Here is a 9430-nt window from a genome sequence, read left to right as displayed (position 1 = left end):
CCCGAGCCCCCCTCCCAGCCCACCCGGCTGTCCCCTGCTGAGTCAGGGCGCACGCAGGCCCTCCCCTCTACCTCGGAGTGGGGAAGGGGGGTCTCTCCAGTCCTCAAGGCTTTCCTCCCAGCGCTGCCCCCACCCCGGCCCACGCCCAGGCCCCCAGCCCCACGCCCTCCGTCCTCGCGAGGCCTCCTCTGACCTGCGCGCCCACTCCCCTTTCTCACAGCGCTCCATCCAGGCTACCCACCTGTTTCCCTGGGCTTCCCTGGATGGAGTCCTGGCTTTCCAGGGGCGGGAAGACACCCTCGACAGCCCCCCAGGCTGCAGCCCTGGGCTTAGCTCCATGCCCACCTGAGACTTTCTGCCCCAACATCACCCAGCCCCTGGCCCACCCCACAAACTCCAGGCCAAGTCTCCCTGACCTGCCTTGGCTCCTGTGTCCTCCCTCCCTGGGATACCGTCCCTGTCCCCCTCGAAGACGCTGCTTAGGTGTCACCTGCCCTGCCCCACACCGCCCCACACTGGGGGCCCCAGTGCTGTCACCCTGTCTCTCTACCGCAAACCCCCAGCCCAGACTACCCTGGGTGACGAGGATCAATTTACAGAATCTTGTGGCCTTCCTGTGGCTGAGAATTTCGCAGGGCACAGAAGCTCTTGGCACAAGGCAGAGGCTCAGTGATTGCGCTGAGCCGAGTAAACGTTGAGCCTGTGAGGGGGCAGGAAATGAGGGCACAGGCGGCGCTGAGATCAAAGGAGACAGAAGCCTCAGGGGCTCAGGGGTCTGGGGGCTGGGGAGGAGGCACTTTGGGGAGCAGTTTGGGCTGCTCCTCTATGCTTACATTTTATCACTTTCAGGCCCAGGAGAGGAGGTCAAGTGATTCATGGGCCTTGCCCAAGGTGGTCTTGCCCCTGCTCTGGGAGGTTGTCAAAGGCAGACGGCATGAACTAGAGCCCAAGGACAGGCCTTCACCAGAGACCCCCACCCCAGCCCGTGGCCTCCACAGCCATCCACACTGGCCAAACCACACATTCCACGTTTGTCTCTGGACATGGCCCTGTTGGGGGCATATAATTAAAAACAAAATCTCCTGCCAATCCAGAAGACCTCTCCACGAAGGCAGAAGAGAAACGCAACAGTTTTATTATTGAATAAGCATTAAACCAAAATGTGGTCCCCGTCACAGGTGATCCACTGGGACATTGCAGACAGAGAGAGATCTTGCTCTTTTACCTAAGTGTACACACCCCTTACATTCACGTTTTCAAGATAAGGTTGCTAATTTTCTTGCATCTTTGTGACTGGAGATGGGTTTTGCAATCTCAAGTCAAGGGACAGATGAAGTTAGGCCTGGCTTCTCCTTGTAGGAAACTGGGAGTAGGGGCACTGTCTTCCTAGATGTTTACATTTCATAGAGCTGGCCCCAGCTCCTGGAGGAAACATTCCTGAGTTGTTAGGCTGGCAGGAGGCTTGTTTAGCCATTAAAAAGATTTACACACCTTTGAAAAGGACAGAGAAAGAAATTCAGATAGAAAAGGGAGGGAAGAAAAGCCTTTTCTCCTATTTTCTTTTTCTTTCTTTCTTTTTTAAAAACTTAGTAAGTGAACTAAAATTCCCTTATTTTCAACATGGAAAGTTAAGCCTCTTAAATATATATTTTTAAATATAGACTTTAGGGCTGGCAGTTAGCTCACCCGGTAGAGCACGGTGCTGAAAACACCAAGGTCAAGGGTTTGGAAAAAAGGAAAGGAAAAAAAAATTTTTTTTTCTACAGCCGTTTTAACTCCACAGCAAAACTGAGGGGAAAACACAGCAATTTCATAACAGCCTGAACAGAAGTGACTCCATGTTGTTAAACCTTTGAATTGAAAAACTTGTTCTCCTCTGTCACCCAAACCACGTAGCCTGCAGCTCATTTTCAGAACACAATGACTCTTGCTGTCACAATGTACACAAATAATTAGAGAAAAATTATTAGCCCAGATGGCCATTGCTCACTAGCTCACTAACCTGAGCTTATTTGAGAATAGCAGGAACTGAGCCCATGGAGAACCAAGTAGGACGCCGGCCGCCTCCCACCCGGGAAGTTCCTTGATGATTAGCTGAAACACTCAAGCACGTCTGCACGTCCCTGCTTGGTCACCATGAATCAACTTTCCACCACAGACCCCTATAAAAGCTTTGGGCAAACCTGGGAGAGGTGGAGATGGTCTTTGAGACGTGAGTCCACCATTTCTTGAGGCCGCCGGCTTCCTGATTCAAGCCTACCCTTCCTGACACCAACACTTGTCTCTCAATTACAGGCTACTGAGCGGCAAGCAAATGGACCTTTGGGGTCTCGGTAACAATTTCCCATAAATTTCCTGCCCCTGTCCCTGCACAGACACAGCTTCCCCCACTATCAACATGCCGCACCAGCGTGGCGCGTTTGTTACAGTGGATGAGCCGCGTTACACATCATTAGCACCTGAAGTCCATCATTTACACGTGGATTCACTCTTGTACTTTTATGGGTTTTGACAAATGTATTGAAGGAGTTAAGAATATGTCACCCCAAAACATGCTGCTCTGACATATTGGCTATTTTGAATTAAATGCACTTAAAAAAAAAAAATAAAACAACAACAAAAAAAACCCCCAGCGGCTGCAAGAAAATTAGTCTGACCTTCATTCTGTTTCTGAAAAGCAGGTGATGAAATTCCCATGTGAAATATGCAGCATTCTCATCCAGGGCTGGTAGTCCAGACTGAGAGAATTCTGCACAGACCTTGGTGAAATAACTCTTATCTTTTAAGCCTCCCTACATAATTTAATTGCTTTTTCACAACTCGTGACTCTTTGTCCCATTCAGAATGTAATTGTTTGGCTTTAACTGCTTCTTTGGGTCTTCATTTCCTTAAGAAGGCTCCTGGGCCAAATAAAACTTGTGTTAAATAAATCTGTATGCCTTTCTCCTGTTAATCTGTCTTATGTCAATTTATTTCTCAGGCCCAGCTGGGACCCTAAGAGGATGGAGGTGGGGGTTTTGCTGTCCCTACAGTATAATGTCATGTATGCACCATTGGAGTACCATACAGTGTTTTCACTGCCCTAAAAATCTCCTGTGCTCCGTCTATTCATCTCTCCCTGCCCCTGAAACCATGGATCATTTTACTGTCTTCGTAGTTTTGCATTTTCCAGGATGTCACATAGTTGGAAACATACAGTATGTAGCTGCTATGGTTTAAATGTGTCCCCCAGAAAGCATGTGTTGGAAAGTTAATCCCCAGTGCAACAGTGTTGGGAGGTGAGGCCTACTGGGTGGTGTGTAGGATTGAATTAATGCCAGTTATAAAAAGGGCTTGAGGCTGCGAGTTCCATCTCTTGCTCTCTCTCCCTCTCTTTGCACTTCTGCTACGGGACGATGCAAGAAGAAGGGTCTTTTTTTTTTTTTTTAAGATGACCAGTAAGGGGATCTTAACCCTTGACTTGGTGTTGTCAGCACCACGCTCACCCAGTGAGTGAACCGGCCATCCCTATGTGGGATCCGAACCCGTGGCCTTGGTGTTATCAGCACCACACTCTCCCGAGTGAGCCATGGGCCGGCCCAGAAGAAGGGTCTTGCCAGACGCTGGCGCCTTGAGGTTGAACTTCCCAGCTTCTAGAACCATGAGCCAATAAATTTCTGTTCATTATAAATTACTCAGTTTGGCCGGCCCGGTGGCACACTGCTACAGTGCGCCGCTTGGGAAGTGTGGCGGCGCTCCCGCCAAGGGTTCGGATCCCACATACAGACCGGCCGCTCACTGGCTGAGTGAGGAGCGGGGGCAACACCGAGGGTTGCGATCCCGTTGCCGGTCCCGGTCCGGTGCGGGCGCGACACTGAGGGTTGCGATCCGTTGCCAGTCACGAAAAAAGACAAAAAAGACAAAAAAAATAAAAATAAAAAAAAAATAAATTACTCAGTCTGTGGTATTCTGTTATAGCAGGACAAGATGGACTAAGAGTTTTCAGATTGGCTTCTTTCACTTAGGTACATGTATTTAAGATCGCCCCATGTCTTTTTGTGGCTTGGTAGCTCATTTCTTTTTAGTGCTGAATAATATTCCTTCGTCTAGATGCCACAGTTTAGTTGTGTATTCACCTGCTGAAAGACACCTTGGTTGCTTCCAAGTTTTGGCAATTATGAAGAGAGCTGCTATAAGCACCCGCGTGCACATAAGTTTTCAGCCCCTTTGGGTATGTACTAAGGAGTGTGATTGCTGGATCATATGGTAAGGATGTGTTTAGTTTTTTACGAAACTGTTAAACTGTCTTCCAAAATGTCTGTACCGTTCTGCATTCCCACCAGCGATGAATAAAGAGTTCCTGTTGCTCCACATCGTAACCAGCATTTGGTTTTGTCAGTGTTTTGGATTTAGCAATTCTAATAGGTGTGTAGCAGTATCTTGTTGTTTTAAGAGCTTCTAATTTTTATCTGTATTTGCCCTTATTGAAGCAGGGCCAGAGCCTACCAGACAATCCACGAAGGTGATGTGGGCAGAATTCAAAACAGAAACAGTGATTGGGGTGTTTTCTGAAAAGTATACATGAAAAAAAAGCCCATGGGCCGGCACAGTGGCGCACTGTGTGGCGGCGCTCCCGCCAAGGGTTCGGATCCCACATACAGACCGGTTCCCCCTCACTGGCTGAGCGAGGTGCGGGCGCAACACCGAGGGTTGCGATCCCGTTGCCGGACACGAAAAAAGACAAAAAGGAAAAAAAAAAAAAGAAAAAGAAAAAGAAAAAAAGCCCAACCACAAGCCTCACTCAAAGAATCAGTAAAAACGAACAGGTGGATAAGATTTCTGCCACTTCCACCCCCATGTCCTATTCCCAATGCAACGTCTCGATTCTCACCTAGGATTTTCATTAGAATTCGGTCACCAGAGGAGGGATCTGCCAGGATTCATATGATCTATTTGTGTCCTTGTAGAACACCTCCCCCAAAGAGATACATAATATGCAAATGCCAGGCTCACCAAACCTCACCATTAGAGTCGCTAAGTTCTCAGAGTCATCTCCTCGAGTCGTTTTCAGTAGAGCACTGTTAAAATGTACCTTGAATAGGTGAGATCTTCAGCCACATTTGACTGCTAGTTGGGGACAAAATGCAAGAGGAATGGACTTAGAATAAATATGATGACAGAGCAAGAAAGAGCTAAGAACGCTGTCCTGATTTTAAGAAGATCCCAACAGCATGTAATCTAGAGCCACCTGTCGCTGCTGAGCGTTGGACAGTTTTAAATCATGCTGAGCCAGGACCTTCTCGCCTGCCTCCCTGCTCCCGCCTCTTGGTTTGGTCAAGTCTCTCCCCTTTTCAGGCAGCTTAGAGTCTAGAGAATTCTATAAGGAACAATAACACACCCACTACGAGGTTTGTCAAATCTTAACATTACCCATGTTATTGTGAGATCAATATTTTTTTCTTTTAAAAAAGAAGTCATTAGGGCCAGCCCGTGGCTCACTTGGGAGAGTGCGGTGCTGACAACACCAGGGCCGCGGGTTCGGATCCTATATAGGGATGGCCGGTTGGCTCACTGGCTGAGCGTGGTGCTGACAACACCAAACCGAGGTTTGAGATCCCCTTACCGGCCATCTTTATAAAATAAATAAATAAATAAATAAATAAACAAACAAAAAGTAAAAAAGAAGTCATTACACATAGAGTTGAAGCCTTCCTTCCCCACAGGGAGAGGAAACTTACTATTCTGATATTTGTGTTTACTATGTCTTTGTGTGTTTTCTTATTTTTACTGTCTATGTGTAACTGTAAACAATGGAAGTTTTTATGGTGTGACGACATTGTATACGTCCTTGCACAATTTGTGGGGCTTTTTGTTGTTGTTAGAGACAAGACTTTCTTTTTTTTTTTTTTTAAAGATGACTGGTAAGGGGATCTCAACCCTTGACTTGGTGTTGTCAGCACCACGCTCAGCCAGTGAGCAACCGGCCATCCCTATATGGGATCCGAACCCGTGGCCTTGGTGTTATCAGCACCGCACTCTACCGAGTGAGCCACGGGCCGGCCCCGAGACAAGACTTTCTGAAATGGTGAATAAACACTCTTGGTAAAGTTCCTTAGAAAACTAATTAAAATCTTCCGTCTAGTAAATTGCATACTAGCAAATAGTCAGTGTATATTAAAATCATTCAAAAAATACTATGTGTTTCTAGGTGAAACTGTGTCTTTCTAGGTGAAAGCCTACGTGTCTCTAGGGAAACTGTGTGTTTCCAGAGAAAATTCTATGTGTTTCTAGGGGAAACTGTGTGTTTCTAGGGGAAATTTGATGTGTTTCTAGGGGAAACTATGGGACAGTTCCTCACTGCATGTTGCGTGGCATCCACATCCCGGGTCCTGCCCACCCACCGAATGCTCATCCTGTAGCATTCTGACAAATGGGAACACTCTGCAAAGTTCCAAGTACACCCAGGGCCAATACCGCCCCCTTTGAGGTCTGCACCTTGGCAAGAAATCGTTGGGTTGAAGCACGAGCTCACCTTGCATGCCACCAGATGCCACAGCGGCTCTCCAAGGTCCTACTGACCTGCAGGTCCACCCACAGTGGGTCGAGGTCCACTCACTCAACATCTGTTCATATGTATATTGCCCATTTGGACTTGCTGTTTTTTTTTTTTTTTTAAAGATGACCGGTAAGGGGATCTTAACCCTTGACTTGGTGTTGTCAGCACCACGCTCAGCCAGTGAGCAAACCGGCCATCCCTATGTGGGATCCGAACCCGGGGCCTTGGTGTTATCAGCACCGCACTCTACCGAGTGAGCCACGGACCGGCCCCGGACTTGCTGTTTTATAAATTGTTCTTTCATAGGTATTGCCCATTTTTTCTGAGTCTTTCCTTATTGATGTGTGTATGTGTGTTAACCTATTGTCTATTCGTTTGTTGTGTATGTTCGTTGTAAGGACCTCTTTCCAGTTAGTGGCTCAGACCACTAGCCTAGACCCATTTTCATTAGTTTCTTTCATGGAGAGTTTCCAGGGTACATAAATCGTGTAAATCCAAAGTCCCACACCTGCACTAATCCAATAAAAAATCATGTGAATGGGGTTAACGAGGTTCTTCCAGCCCTTTACCCTGGAACTCTGGATGTGTGGGACAAGGCTTGGCAGAGGTCTTTTCCTGATGGCCCCACACCTCGTGTATCATCCTTGGACTCTTGGGGGAGCAGAGCAAAGGGAGGTTTGGGTAAGGCCATCCTGGCAGTATTTGAAGACAGGGCTCAGGTCTCGCCTACAACCACAGCTGGCCAGTGTCCGGGCATGCCCTGTCTGGAGCGCAGCCTTCTGGACAAACATGAATTACACTGAAGTCTCTGCCTCTGCCCACAGGTGTCTGCTGATCATGCAAGGAAAAAATGCAAGGCCATTTAGAATTGAGGGTTAAGAAGGACACATAAACAGCGAATGCTCCCCACAAATCAAACGACAGGCCATCGGTGAGGGCTGCATCCATCTGGACAGGAAGTCCTTGAGCTGTAGTGTGGCAGAAGGTCAGAATTTGGAGAGGGTGGGTCAGAAGAGGAGGCATTAGGGGGACAGTGGAGGTGGAGACATAGGAAGATGTCACTAAAATACTGTAGCCTCTTTTATGAAGTCCTGGTGGCAGGGGGTGCCTCCTCCTGGTAACACTCGCTAACTTGTGCAATATCCGCCCTCTCAGTGCCCAGCCCTCTCACTGTCCGATCTGGTCTCCTCCGTAGGCTCCTCTTTTTTGTCCAGCCCCTCAGTGCTGAAGCTCCCGAACTTGCCTGTGTCCTTTCGCCGTCAATCCTACCCACTCCACGGCTTCCGGTGCTGCCCATGCACCGGTGCCCCACTGGGACACTTTCCACCTTCCCTCAAATTTTTCCTCCTCCTGCTCAATTACTTGGCCAGGTCCCCAAACCAGGTGCCACGGTGGCCTCCAGCCCATCATTAGATCCCTGAGTTCCGTCCATCCCCCACTTCTCCTATCCCCGCCCCTGTCCCCCACACAACCAGTCTCTGCTACCGTCAGCTCCACCTGAACTGCCCCGGAGCCCCCCAGCCAGTTTCTCCACATCGGTCTCGGCCGCCACAGTCCGTCCTCCACTCACGCAGGAGTGCACGACCCCCCTCTAATTATGAAATATTTCAGGCAGACGAAAAGGTCAACGCCAGGGAATCTACCTTCCAGCTTAAGGAATAAAACCTTACAAACAGCTGGGGCTCCTAAGTGCCGTCCCTAATCTGGATAATCTTTTCAAATCCAAAATCTGATCCTGCCACTTTCCTGCCTAAAATCCCTCAGTGGCTTTCCCCTGCCCTTCCTGCAAAGCGAGGTCCTGAGCACCTTTTTTTTTTCAGTTGAAACATAGTTGATTGTGCGTATCTGTGGGGTACAGCGTTGAATATCAATACCTGCGTGCAACATGGGGTGCTCAAATCAGGATAATTAGTGTTAGGCCCCATAGAAGACGCCAAAGGAGGCACTCCCTAAAACATGGCGCTTTTCTCCTCCGGGTCCTAACAATCTCGCCGGCGCCAAGGTGCAGCCTATCAGAAATCATTACCCGCCCCCGGCCAATCAACTACTGCCCCGTGTACTGTAAGGCCCCATAGAAGACCCCAAAGGAGGCATTTCCTAAAACATGGTGCTTTTCTCTTCCGGGTCCTAACAATCTCGCCAGCGCCCAGGTGCAGCCTATCAGAAATCATTACCCGCCCCCGGCCAATCAACTACTGCCCCGTGTACTAACCACCCTCTCCCGGAACCCGGCTCTATATAAATGTACGCTTCTCCCCCGAATAAAGCGGAACTTCTCCGGTGAACTCTCAGCTCGGGTCCTGTCGTCCTTTCATTGGTGCCGAAACCCGGGAGGAGCTCACCCCTTACCTGAGGGGACTCCTTCTCAGACCTCCTTCACTCTCTCGGCGGTTCCCAGTGCTTCGCCCTCGTCCGTTTTCTCCAGCGCTGACTCTCCGCACCCACCACCGGCTCACCTAAACGTAAGTCTCTCTCCAGGGGAGCCATCTTAGGCTGGGCTACCGTAATCGTCTGGTATCCCTCTGACGCCCGGACCTAAAACAGAGAATACACCCCACCACGGCCTTCAGGGCACTGGGCAGACCCCTAGGTATTCTCTCGTCACATTAGGCAATCCACATTCCCCTCCTTTCCCAGCCCAATTAGAGGCGACCTCTTCAGGGTGAAGCTCCCATTCTCTCGCTTTTTCCTTCAATCTGGTATTTCTGTTTCTCCGAGCCCAGGGCTCCCGAAAAACCCAGCGCCGGGTTCCTTCGAGCCTCCAGCCACTTGCCCTCACCAAGGTGACGGACGGTAAAGTGACGACTTCTATCCTCCTCCCTCCTGGTTCGTCTCCGAACCTCCGGGACTGACCGAATATAGGTTGGGACACCCTCTATGTTTATGTCTTTCCCT

The sequence above is a fragment of the Galeopterus variegatus genome, unplaced genomic scaffold (genome assembly GCF_000696425.1).
Source record: "Galeopterus variegatus unplaced genomic scaffold, G_variegatus-3.0.2 Scaffold6752, whole genome shotgun sequence".
Lineage (NCBI taxonomy): Eukaryota > Metazoa > Chordata > Mammalia > Dermoptera > Cynocephalidae > Galeopterus > Galeopterus variegatus.
This window is presented reverse-complemented; position numbering follows the sequence as displayed.